Below are 14669 nucleotides of genomic sequence, written 5' to 3' on the forward strand. Positions count from 1 at the left end.
TTCTCTTTGCACTTTGCTTGATACTACGCATGATTGGTAAAATTTCTAATCAAACGACCTATCACTTATCATCCCTTGGCAAGCTTAACAACTTTGCCGAAAACACCAACTCTTCAATTAATTTATTAAGTGTTTTTTTTCTGTTTGGTGACATGTCCCAAGCAGCACCGTGAGCATTACTCCCTGCGCCGTAGAGCTAGTGCTGCGGTTTGTCTCTCGTACAATTGCGAAAGCTCTCACTCATACGTCTCTTGTCTCTCGGCAAAACGGGAGACAAGCACTTGAGATTGTGTGAAGCACACGCTTTTTTCGCACCGCACGGTGCATGCCGTCAATCCCTGAATTCAGTAACAAATTTTGAAAACGACTTATAATCAATGGTGTAGCATTGATTATACGTCGTTTTCAAAATTTGTTACTGAATTCAGGGAACGGTTCGTACCTGCTGACCGAACTGAAATGCGAGCGTAAGGAACTTGCGGTGCAGTTGTTCTCGAATGAAGACGACTTGTACGAGATAACGCAACAACGAGTCAACAATCGTGGCATCGCGGTGAAAATAAGTCTCCCCGGAATCGACGCGAAAAAAAAACCAACATCAGTCCAGAATTATGGAGAACGAACGGATTGCTGAACATATGAGACGCATCGAAAAACTTCAAGGAAACTGAAATAGCGGCGGTAGACTGGTCTGACGATTCCTCGAGAAAGAGAAAGATCAACGTAAATTCATACTATCATCACAAAACTGGGAGCAATAGCAAAAGCATTCAACATTATCATCGTAGAAAGGTACCGTGATTTCGGGCGAAATTGATCACTTTTTGCAGTTTTCGGCTCCTTACTTTTGAATATTCATCAATATGATTAAACTCAATGCTTTAAACAACGACCATGGTTTTCATCTGACAACTTTTACTGCAATAGGACAGATCGGTGAAGTACTAGATTTGTAGTTATGAGCTGAATTTTAGTATGATGAGAAGGTAAATTCTCTGTTTTTGCAATGAAATGGTGCAAAAAGCGTGGGTATTATGAATTCTTGCCTAATTTGATGCTGTTTGAAACTGTTTAAACTTTGGACAATAGTGTTGTTGTTTTTCCATTTCTTGCAACATAAACAACATAGTTATCCATAGTTTTGCTCAAACTGCATCAAATTAGGCAAGGAATCATAATACCCACGCTTTTTGCACCATTTCATTGCAGAAACAGAGAATTGACCTTCTCACCATACTAAAATTCAGCTCATTACTACAAATCTAGTACTACACCGAACGTGCCCCATTGATTTTATTATAATAAATATCATTTTAAATAAAAAATCAAAAATTTTACTTTCGGGTGTGTCGTGCCGCTTAAAATGAAGCGAGCGATTCGCGTCGGTGTATACATTCAAAATGAACCACCGAAACGATGGCGAAAGGCAATTGGACAGAAGTGAGTGGCAAAACGTATCGGTGCTTCTACGACTACAAGAAGCTGGGAGAGAGTAAAGTCTTCGTCGAGTTGTATTCCGATAGCCTACGTAGAGCAAGCGCTCGAGACGGTTCGGCATCCGTTTGAGTGCGGGTCTTCCTTTCTCTCTCTCGCTAAGCCACGGGAACGACGAAGCGAATCAAAAGTAGGGAGGGCAACTGCTCGGGATGGCTCGTAGAAGCACCGATACGTTTTGCCACTCACTTCTGTCCAATTGCCTTTCGCCATCGTTTCGGTGGTTCATTTTGAATGTATACGCCGACGCGAATCGCTCGCTTCATTTTATATGTTACCAAGGTACTTTTATCTACTACAGGGTGAATTTGATCAGTCAGTGAAATGCCTTTGTAAGTGCTGAAAATATTTTTCTACCTGAATTAAGAAGCCTAGAATGCGAAGAGCTATGCAAAACTTTTACTAATTATTTAAATTTAAAGTATGATAAATCCTAAGAATACGCCTAAAAGTATGCAATTTCCGTACTTAATATGTATGTGATTATTTCCGAAAAGTTTAATTTTATGCAAAAATTTGAATGTTTATAGAATTGCTGATGATGAAATCGGGTCGGCCATAACGAATTTTGATTTGACGTTTGTCTAACACGCACACTACTAGACGAATCGCCAGTAAATTTCGTTTGCATCATTCAGCAACGTGTACACTGGCAAACGTCAAAGCGATCGAGCACTTGCGCCTCTGGTGGAAGGATCGCGGAAGTCAAATGAAAGTTGAATTGATCGTTAAATGCATGTGCCAAGCCGTTTCGAAGAGTGTTACGTCTGTTTGTCTGTGGCATAAGTTTGAAAGTGTTTATGAGTTTGGAAAAATATTGAACTCAATACAGAAATATGTGACTAATTGGCTAAAAATATGTAAATTCATTATTTAATAAAGCCTGTATCCGCAATAATCGGGACACAGAAATGCTGCTGTAACTCTGCAATAGATATATTAAAATTGCTCAAATTTTGTCTAATAACATCTTAAGATGTGTTCATTTCACCTACAAAATTTCATGTGAATTGGTGCAGTACTTTTTGTTGTAGGAACGAAAGAGTAAAATGTGCGCCATTGAATTTTGTACAGTCCCTAGTTTTGCTTGTCAGCGCTGTAACTTTTGAATTTGGCAAAGGAAAGGGCTGAAATTTTGAACACACACCTCTTTATCTACATTTGTTGCATAGGCAAAATTTCAGAAAAATCGATGCACTATCAACAATTTTATAGTCAAAACATGTATTGGGACTGAACGTGATTTTAGCCTCTCACACAGCAATTAGTCAGCACCCTTCAATGTTTCGATTGTACTATTGAAAGTACTATACCAATAATCATCAAATTTTGCAGGCATAATATTCACATAATCAACTAGCTTCTGTGAAAATTTCATGAAAACTGGCAGAGAAATTCAAAAGTTATGGATAGGCAAAAATCGCACATGAAAAACACGAAAAATTTTCACTAACACTCACCCCTATCAACACCAGTAGCTTTCAAGCCAATTGATCAAAGTTGATGAAATTTTGCAAGAAAGTGTCTCTATAAGTATTATAACGGCTAACGAAATTTCATAATTATCATCACAGAACTTTGAACTGTAGCGTAAAAGAAACATCTAGTATGCGAATGAAAATTGACCATGATTGTACAAAATGCTTAAAACCACGTCTGTTTGTTTTTCATCCACAGTTAAAAGTAATGCATCGATTTTTATGAAATTTGGCACAAATAATAAACATACAACAAAGAGTTCTCAGTCAATTATTTTGCCAATTTTACCGATCCATTACAGAGCTACTGACGTACTTCTGTGCCCCGATTATTGCGGATACAGGCTTTAACCCAGGGCCAGAAGATGGCCCTTTCACATATCAAGCCTAACTTTACCAAACACCGTATGAAACATATGTAAAAAAAAAAAAGAGATTTTCACATAAGGCGCTGAATTTCGTTAAGGACTACTTGCAACACTTGTGTAAAAATACCCGGAATTTTCACGTTTCTGAAATGCCCAATGTATGAGTTGCTATGGGAACAGCGAACTTCTCCTTCGATTTTCTCCGTTCATGGATTTAGTTAGATACGGTGTTTGGTAAAGTTAGGCTTGATACATTGTTTTATGTTTGGAGCGTTACTTTGATTACCTTCGTTCGGGGTGACATTGGGCCTAGAGGGTAACATTGGTCCATCGATCCCACGGATTCATTATAAGACATAGAATCCGACGGTGGATGCAAACTATCTTAGAATTATGTATTCTAGTAGTCTAGCACACAATATGCATTCCCCTCGTATTCTAAACGTGCGGAATTGTGGCCCAATGTCACCCCACTTTGGCCCAATGACACCCCGCATGACGGTAATAAAAATGTCCCTCACGTCGATCAATTTCGCTCGAAATGACGGTACACGGAATCGATAACCTTATCATAAGCAGGTAGTGTCTTCAACTAGTGGAACTGGAAAACCGAGCCCAGCTACAAAGGAATACGAGGCAACGAACTAACTTGCAAGCGAGTTGACAGTTTCCGGAACAGAAAGAATAGAGGCATATGAAACGGAGCAGGAAGGACAATTATTATAATTATTATTATTATTAATATCTTTATTAAAGAGACTTTCAGCCCTTGGCTGGTTCGTCTCTGGAAAGCACAAAGTGGAAGTGGAAAAGTGGATCAGCAACCATCAAGAAACATCAAAAACCAAAAAGTGTCTAACATTTCGATTTTGTTAAAGAACCATTAGCAAGAAAAATCACACTGACACTATGTCGAATAAGATTCAACCATTGCATGTTTTCATAAAACAGTGTAAAAATACTTTAAATTTATAGTTTTTGACTAAAAGTGCACGGACCGCACTTTCTTCCAGGTTTTCTGCATTAAAGCATCTCTGCTTTCCTCCAAAAGCATCATACAACAATTCTACCGAATTTGCACCCGTGGTTCATCCATGCACTTCTCTTAGAATGATTCCCTACATTCTTTTCAGGATTCTTTCGGGAGTTTACCCCGGGGCTCTGTCAGAAGTCTCTGCCTAAGATCTTCCCGGAACCTCATTAGAAATTCTTCTGGAATCCTTCCAGGAATTCCATCTGGAATCTTTTAAAGGATTTCTCTAAAAGTTTATCCGAGAATTTTTCCACAGATTCCTTCATGTAATCCCCAGGATTCACCCAAAGATTTTTTTTCGGGATTTCACAGGAGAAGCCTTTACGAATTCTGTTTGAAATTCCTCATTTGATTTTTCTGGGATTCCTTCCATTATTTTTCAGGAATTATTTTTGAGATTTCCCTAGAACTCATTCATCCAGAGTTGCTCCAAAGATTGCCCCCAAAAATTTCTCCCGGGATTCAACAATAAAATCCTTCTAGATTCCATCATAGACACCTTTCAAGATTTCGAAATTTCTCAAGAAATGTTTCTTACGATTCCTATAATGACTCTTTCTGAAGATTTCTCGAAAATAACGAGATGGATTTGTAGGCTTTCAAAGTATTGACCTATTGTTCTTTTACAAATAAACAACTTTAAATTATTCTTTGATGATAAGCTGCTACTTAAAAGATCCACAATGACTGTGTGTTCCATAGGGCCCATAGCCACAGCTCATATAGTCGCAGCTTTATAGGCGTGGGTATTCAGCACGGTCATGCTGAGGGTGATGGGTTCAATTCCCGATAGGCCCAGAAACACTTTGTAAAGGAAGTTTCCTTGAATTCCTTGGGCATAGAGTATTTTCGTGCCTGTCACATTATATACACACACGAAAAATGGTCATTGGTAGAGGAATGTTCATAGAATATTGAGCCGAGGAACAGGCTTTACCTCAGTAGCGGGGACGTCATGGCAAGAAGAAGTAGAAGATGTGTTTCATATGATTGACTGTTTGATTGAAGATTTGCACAATGATGGTTGGACCACAGTATCCAAAGAAAAGTCTCTTGTTTTGATCGCAGTTCAAGAGACCAGACGTGTTTTCCAGAATTGAAATTATTATTCTTTAATCCGACAATACAGCCATTATAGTGCTCCCGACACGAACAATCGAGCAACCTGTGCATATGATTAGCAGCAGCACTATTTTGGCAGATTTCCCATTCATTTGCATTAATTATGGGTAAATTTACATAATGATTGATGAATCGCGAGGCGCTTACCAATGTTTGTCAAAGCGAAACCGGATCATTGCTCAAGCGTAGCTATAATATAGGTGCGATGGCTGCATGAATGGTAATACAGATTGGAGCGTTGTTTAATCATACCAGACATCAATCTCTCAAGTTTTATAACTCACGAATAAACTGTCTAAAATAAACCATTTTGCTGGAAACTGGGATACAGAAGTTGTTTAGTTTTCGGCCAGTCGCATAATTCGACTATATTGATTAATACAACCTTTTGCGATGTGTATCAACATGAATTGTTTTTATTTCAGTAATTCAGAGAAATTAATAAATAAATAAATGAAATTGCTTACAGAATTATGGGAATAATTCATTTTTCTTGAAATGTATGCCAACGTGCATCTACATATTTTTGATAACATAGCTTGTAGTTCCCATGAGAGATACATACAAGCTACTTAAGTACCTTGTTGGCTACTTGCACTTCTTATGGGAAGTAGAGTGGCATCTTCGTAGGTTCCCCAAAACATGCTTATAGCAGAGAAGCATCTTCGTAGGTTCCCTCAGATATGTCCAAACACAAGTGATGCAAACTTCCTACATTCTTCAACAACTTCTAGTTACTAGAATCTAGTACATCCCTGCCAATTACTATCATATCACAAACATCACTTGGCCTGCCTCTGTCTCTACCCGCAGCCATGTACTTCATCTTATTCAAGTTTATTGTTACGTCGATCCTTGCTGGCTCCCTCTCAAGAGAAGCAAAAGCTTCCTCCGTTGCCCTACGATCGATTTCGTCCGAAAAACCAAGGAGCGTGTTCGACTCCCAAATCGCTCCTCAGTAGAATAGTAAATTTGTAGGTGCATTTTCTGACTTCAATTCAATCATATGGCCTCAAACGAGGTACACACTTCGTTTGCAATCCGATTCATCCAGTACTGCACGAATCAGCTTTACTGCTTTCGTCGGAAAACCATGCTCCGTCAGATCTGTTGAACAGGACACGTGACAGAAAGTTGTACGCAAAGCTAAGAAGAGTAATTCATTTGTAATTAATACACTCTAGTCTGTGTCATTTGTAATGGAACTCTTAGAAACTTTACGCCAAATGCTATTGGGATTTTTCCAGCATTAAATTTTGAAAAAGAGGTTTTTCTCTGTCACAAGAGTAAATACAAACTGAATATTTTCGAGCGAAATAATTATTTCATGCCAAATAAATATACATATTGCAAACTAAGTGCAATGTCTCAAAGAACAAACATCACGTTTGCTAAGTCCCGGATAAAACATCAATCGAATCCCGGAGAACAACGTCTGAGCAATCAATTCATGATTGAAAGCGGTTTATATTGCACAAGATGAAACATACATATTCATAATCAAGAAAATTCGAAGAAATATCTCCCTCGTCGCATACAACAACCTTTTGCCATCACTGCTCCATTAATGCCATTATAAATTCATGTTTCTGTCGATGTTCTTCGAGGGAGCGTCTGCCGAGCCCATTCAAAATTAATGACGGATGCTTGATTATCAAACAATTCACTATCCACAATCGTAAAAGTTCACTCCATTAATCGTCCCGTCCCGTCTCTCGTTCCAGTGGCCGTGGTGATAGCGTTCTTCCTCTGCTGGGCTCCCTTCCACGCTCAGCGGCTCTTTGCGGTTTACGGAGGAGACCAGAACAACAATGAAGCAATACGGAAGGCATTCGAGATTGTCACCCACATCTCGGGCATTCTCTACTTTGTATCGACTTGCATCAATCCCGTCCTGTATAACATTATGAGCCACAAGTTCCGGGAGGCGTTCAAGGTGAGTAAGTATCAAAGTTTCCAGCTTTGCTTGTCCTTCTAACGTTTACCGTTTGCCGTCATTCTACTAAATTCAGTTTTGAACTTGCAATATCCAATGACGGTGTGGCCAAAATTCGGTTGTGGGACGCATTTCGCAGACAAATGTTAGCAGCACTCTCTCTGATTTCAATTATCCATTCTGGAGAAATAGACTTTTTTCTAAAATCCTTTTATATACTTTTTTTATAAATAGTCTAAGCAATCCATGTACAAAATGCATATAAATCAATTTTAGATATTCAACCATTCCATTGAAAAACGATAAAGAGCAACTCCGATTATCGTGAAACTTGGTGGGTTGGTAGTTCATAGAAAATAATTAGACTTGTATTTTTTATTTCGTCATCAGGGGGACCTATTTTCAAATATGGTGGTCCTAAAATTCAAGATATTATATATTATTTTTTTATAAAAAAATCATAACTTTCGAACCAGATGACCGATTTTAAACCTCTTTTATTTTGTTTGAAAGCTATTGAATTGTAGTTTTAAGAAAAAAATACGTTGAAGGGGCCAAATTGTGATTAATGTGCAAATAAATGCAATTGGCTTGTTTAACGATGCTGAGTTAATTTCATATTCTGAATCTGCACGCCAAACTGGGCCGAAATCTAAATTTTAATGATTTTTGGTGCTCGTGAACCTATTTAAAAATCAATTCGAAGTTTGTGTGGGAACGATTTGTTAAATCACCCCTTGTCAGTTTTAAAAATCAATAAGGCTGATACAAATTTAATTTTGACTTTTTGTCTCCCCCCCCCCCCCCCTTCAAAAATTTTTGGCTGGATTTCGCAATTTGAGGGGGCAGATAAAAAAATATCGGATCATGCTAAAAATTAACAAATCCAATGAGTTTTTTAATTTTTCAGATTAAATGCTTTATTATATTTATCCCCCCCCCCCCCTCGACTAGCCAAAGAGTGGTGGGACAAAAAGTGAAATAAATATTTGTAACGGTTTTTCTAAATCTATTATGTATTTTAGTTTTTTCACGTTTTAATGGTCTCGGGACTAAAGGGATACCCTGGTTTTATATTTTCATCAGAAAATTCAGGAAATATGGCGTAACTGTTTTTTTTTAGTTATTGAGATATATTTTTTTGAATATAGAGAGTCATATGTTTTAAAACTAGCTGCTCTAATATTGTTAATCACCACATAACTATGCCTTGTATTGCTTTTTTGAGTGATGCATGATGTTTTTAGTATCCATAATTTTATATGGATTCAAAATATAATCAAATTTAAAAAATGTTTTGTATGGGAAAATTTAATTAATTGATTGATTTGTCTTTATTAGAGAGACTTTCAGCCCTTGGCTGGTTCGTCTCTGGAAAATTAAAAAAAAAATCAAGTTTCACGGTAATCGTAGTTGCACTATATCGTTTTTCTATGGAATGGATGTATTGATATATGATATTTCTATTAACATATACATTTAGGCAGCAGAGGAGTTCAACAAGTTTCCTAAAGCTTACGAAAGCTCAACAGGAAATATATAATTTGTGGTTCGACTCGTCTGCATTTGGTTTGTCGAACTGCCCTACAATAGGCAGCCAAAACATTCTCACAAGAAAGTTCAACCAGCTGTCATTTCATACAGTGCATCAAAAAATCTAAAATTTCGACTTTTTGTTGACCTATTAAGGACAAACGTCTTAAAATCCCACTACAACAGTGCATCAGAACTTTAGACGCACAAATCTTAAGAAGGAAGCTTCAAACAACAGTGCATTTCATTATTCTGTTCTTGCTCACTTGTAATAAGCTTAAAATAAGAAGATCAGGTGCGCTGGTTTTGTTTATGAAGAGATTTGTGCCCTCGAAATCGTGAGTAGGTCCCAAAGTCGGCCATTGTGGCGGCCATTTTGGGATTCTAACAAGTCTGTCCTTAAAGTGAGGAAGGGACCGCTTTAGGAAGTGGATGAACAATTCTGCAAAAAAAAAAAAAAAGGCTGCAACTATAAAACATGGAATATTTTAGTAGACATTACGTATTGCAACATGTTTTCTGACGAAAAGAGCAAAACAGAAATCAAAATTGTTGTAGTAAATACAAGAAATATCAAAACTTCTGAAGGATCTCGGATTTCTATTTTGGACCACTCGACTTTATTTTGGCTAATATCATCAAATGCATTATGAAATGAAGGTACCTCAGCAAAACTTTACATAAAGTGAAAACTACGTGGGTATTAAAATTTTGTTTTCGCGTTTTGAGACAGGGAACGTTTAAACATTGCGTAACGTTCAAAAAAGAAGAAATTTTGTTGCAATCGCCAGTAATGTTGTAGTATGATGTTCCATAAAAAAAAACGCAAAACCTGAATTAATTAACTATTCCATGACGTCGGTCACCATGCATAAATTACGTAATTGAAGCGTGTGAAAATCTAGTGATTTTTCTAAATATTTGGGCATTTCACACATATTGTAATGAGTGGGAAGGCCATTAAAATAAAGTAATTTTAATGGTATGTAATTTGGGGATTTTTTTTTATTATCGTACAAATTGATACTAAGGTTCTTAGAATTCAATAAAATTTTTCCCACAGGTGGGGTTCGTATATATATGAACAATAACAAAATTCAAAAAAAAAACAGGGCCGCCTAATTTTCCGGAAAACTCCAGTGGAAAACCAACATTTTCCACAGACACCACCTACTTTGAAAAATCATAACTCAAGAACGAAGCATCGTTGACACAATATTTTTTTTTGGGAATTCATAAGCAAATTTTCTCAGCAAAAAAAAAACAAAATGAAAATCGTTTTCCACAAAATTTTTCACTGTTGAGGAAAATCGGTTGGAAAAGTCGGAAACCTAGGAAACACTATTTTCGAATTCCGGAAAAAATCTAAAACAAAATATTTTTGGAAGGAAATTACATAAGGTATATTCTGTAAAATTTTCAAGATGTGGTTTTTCTCCATTCCTGAGTTACGCGGGTCACGCAAGGCCCCAACGTATTCTATTTATCTGTTCTCAGAGTACATTACGTTGGCACAAATGTTTTCTGTCTTTATCTGACAGGTGGGCCAAAATATGTCCCCAACTGATTATGTTGAACATATTTTGGCCATACTTTTAACCACCATTTTAGTAAATACTATCGCTCCACAGAGCTTAAGAACAGTTTATTTTAAGTTCTAACAGGGCCCTTACTATATTCACATAAACTTAATATTCATTTGTAAAATATAATACCTCTTCAAAGCTGACAAGAAATTTGTCACCTTCCTTGTTTTTGGTCCTTTTCTGTGCGTTTCATTGGAAATGAGCCAAAATACAAATTTGAGCTTTTTTGATTTAGCTTTCGCGAAGCTAGAACCAAGAGTAATACACTATTTTTTAAACAACTAAGTTTTGAACTGTCATACTCCAAATCCATAGTGAATCGAATCGAATGAAATTATTTATTCGATTTAAATGTACAAAATCTTGAGAGCATTGCTTAAAAAATGTTTTGAGAATATTCACATCAATGACTTTCGAAATTTTGTCGGCAATTTTTTTGAAGAATCTTTTGGTTATATTCCTAAAAATCTATACAGAAAGAATTCACAATTTCTTTTTCGTGAATTTCTTCTACCATTCCTTTAATTCTTTGTATAATTTCTTCGTGAATTCTTCAGTAATGCTTTTGGAAAATTTTACGCGAATTTTCTTGAGAAAATCCTTGGCAATTCCTTTCGAAATTGCTTCCAAACTTTTTTGAGGAATTTCATCTTTAATTTGTGGGCTTCGTGGCCGTGCGGTTAGGGGCGTCAGTCATCTGGCCGTTTCGTAAGCCTCGGAGTGTGGGTTCGATTCCCGCTCAAGTCGGTGAAAACTTTTCGTCAAACGGAAAATTCTCCACTGGACCACTGCACTGGGTGTTTCGTGTAATGTCCGTTGTCTAATGTTAGTGATCGTTCAGTCTGTACAACCTCTGGTTGAAGACGGTATAGTTTTTTTTGTCTCTGTAAATTTCTCAGGCATCAATATCTTTAAGGTTTTTCAGGAATTTCTTTGAAAAATTCTTTAACATTTTCTATTAGAAATTGCTTCGGAAATTCCTTCTTTGAAAGTTCTTTCACCTGCAGCAATTTCTTTGAGGAGACCTTCAGCAATTCCTGTAGAAATTTTTCTGCCATTGTATTTGTGACATCATTCAGAGGGTACTTTTTAAATCGATGAGCCATTTTTTTTTTGGGAATTCTTTCCAAATTTTCTTTTGAGACAAACTTTGGAACGCCCTTGCTTCAGGAATGTCTTTTCAATCCTTGTTGAAACCATTCTCCTTTGCTTGTTTTTCACACAAAAATTTCCAAAAAAATAAAATTCTCAAGGATAAGGCTGGACAAATTCCAATTGAACTACAGAAAAAAATTCTAATTTCTTTGCCAAAGGAATTTACAAATAAATAGCCGAAGCAATATCTTATGAAATTAACAATGAAATTCCTTATACGAAAGAATTGCCGACAAAAATTGTAAATATCTTTTTGAAAATTTACAAAAAAATTGACTAACAAATTTTAAATGCATTGCTGGAGAAATTCACAAAAAATTAAAAAAAGGCCGAAGGGGATTCCTTCGAAGGTTTGAGTGATTTTTATGGAAATAACCAAAGCAATTTATGAAAAATTAGAAAAAATATTTACAAATTATTACCAATAGAATTTCCCGAAAAAAATCATGAAAAATTCACAATGTTCGAAATCAGTGACGACAATTGTCAAAATACGGTCGTCTGCACCGACGCCCAGCGGCGCCAGCGTCGTTGATTTGTTTTTGTTTTGATAGTCGTCTTGACAACCCGAGCGGCATTCTCAGAAATGTATGCTTTAGAAATTCTTTTGACCGCTGTCTGCTGAACTTCAATCACCTACTGATACTCAAAGTCAGTATTTCCAATTTCAACTGATTATTTTTAATTAAGCACGATGCAGAAGCAAAAAATTCAGTTGTTTTGCATCACGCACCAAAAGTAACTATAATGCATTGAATTAAGGTAACATATCGGTATTTGTATGCCTAAACCATAATAAATCAATTTCAATTCATATTCGAAATCATCGAGCTGAAGTTCAGCTGAACTGAACTTCAATTACAGTGGATGACACCACAAGACGCCGCTTTCATTGTCTCGTCTCTCTTTGTCATGTTCATTCTCGGCCTCGTGTCTATGGGTAACTGTGTTTGTTTATTTGTGCTCGTTTTCACACAAATTGAACATCATTGTGCTGAATTTTTTCGAACACTGTTCGAAATAATTGCTGAACAAAATAACAATATTCTTGTATTATAGAATTTTAATAAAAAAAAATGTAGTTCTAAACTGTATATTTTTCACAATTTTACTGCTAAATTTTACTGGCATATTAATCCAACAAATAGGATGACGCTTTGAACATTGCGCTTTCACCAAAAAAATTTTTGCGTGCTTTGAGAATATATTGAAGTTCTATTTATTCAATCTTCTCACAATCATTCTGGAAAATAATTCTCATATACTCTTGGTTATCGTCAAGCAATAAAACAAATAGGTTGTCATAATAAATACTGATTTTGAACAAAAAATTTTGTGAAGATTCCATAGTCCAAGTTTTCTAACCTCGGGACCCATACTTCACTTCCCTTCCGAAAGGTGAACTCACATTTTGCGAGTTTGTCGGGAATGGGATTCAATCCCAGGTCCTCGGCGTGATAGTCTCGTGCTTTAAACATCACATCAGGTCCGCTCCACAGTTTTAAGTTTTCAAACTTCTCCTTATCGCTCTGGAAAAGTATTCGTGTCCATGTGAAAACAAAGGTTGTCGCGATGATCGTGAAGTTCGAACTGAAAATGCAACTGTATTATACGTAATTTTATGAAGATTTTGTAGTATTTAAATCTATGCTTCTCACAATCGCTCTGAATAGTTATTCTCACGCGTACGTGATTATTTTCAAGCAATATAGCACACGCGATGAATGATAAGTTCAAACCGACAATACAAACTTCGTGTATTATTCATAACTTTGTGAAGATTTTGTAGGTTTCAGGAATTAAAGTTCTCTTTATTATCGTGAAAAGTTATTGTCATGTACACGTGATTATTTTTGAAAAACAAAACAAAGAAGTTGGTGCGATGAATGTTAAGTTCAAACAGAAAATACAAATATCCTGTATTATATGTATGGAATTTTGTGCAGATTTTATAGTTTTGAGATTGAACATCTCCAGATATTGCTATGCAGTATTTTCATTTCATTATTAAGGGTAATTCGACATCAAAATATGTGAGAAAACTACTTTACATTTGCTGTTACTCTAGATAAACTGCGTTTTTTAAGAACTTGCATCTTTGGTCCAATTTATATTTCAAACATGTTATACCTATTCATCTAGAAGGCTGGGAAAATTGATTAGTTCATAAATATTGCAAATTGAATTAAAAACGGCTGAGATATTATAGTAGAACAATACCGTTCCCACTGTGTTGGAGAACAGTAGATGGTATAATTTATTCATAGCATGGCAGTGTTAATTTGTAAAATCCGGATTCAATTAACCAATCCAATAATTCAAATTTTTAAGGAATTATTGAAAAATTTAGAACTATCAAGAATTAGAAAACTCTTCCTTATTAGGACTATCAATTCATAATTGAGGTAGAAGTTATTCGTAAAGAGTTTTTGAAAAACGGGTACGTCATATCTGGCGGAAAAGGAATTTAGATGGAAAGTCTAGTGTTACTTTTGGAGTTTTATCTGTACAGGTCGGACTCGATTATCCGGGGGTTCAATTAACCGGGGGCCCGATTATCCGGGGCTCGATTATCCGGGAAAAATGGCTCGATTATCCGGGGAAAAGTTTGTTTTTGCTTTGTTTACAAATTTTTAGATTACAATATGTCAAAAAATGTGATAAACATCTAATACAACACCTGTAAGTAGGATTTAGCCTATTTAAAAATTGTTTTTATTTTTTCAAATTTTTCAGCTAAAATTTCATTTTCAAAAAACATGGTTGTAATAATACTAGACGTTAAGTTTAGGCACTACAACGTTATGTATGTTAGTTTCTATGTTTAACGAACAGTTTTTGATTGAAGAACATCAAAAATAAAAGAAAATAAGCATGGCTCGATTTTCCGGGTGATTCGATTATCCGGGGTGAAATAATTTTGGAGTCACCCGGATAATCGAGTCCGACCTGTATTGGAAGATT

The 14669-nt window shown here is 36.1% G+C and overlaps 1 pseudogene; it reads left to right on the top strand.

Moving 5' to 3' along the window:
* Nucleotides 1-14669, top strand: part of LOC109405374 (pyrokinin-1 receptor-like) — a 75375-nt pseudogene that overhangs the window by 58714 nt on the left and 1992 nt on the right.

Source organism: Aedes albopictus, chromosome 1 (assembly GCF_035046485.1).
Source record: "Aedes albopictus strain Foshan chromosome 1, AalbF5, whole genome shotgun sequence".
NCBI lineage: Eukaryota > Metazoa > Arthropoda > Insecta > Diptera > Culicidae > Aedes > Aedes albopictus.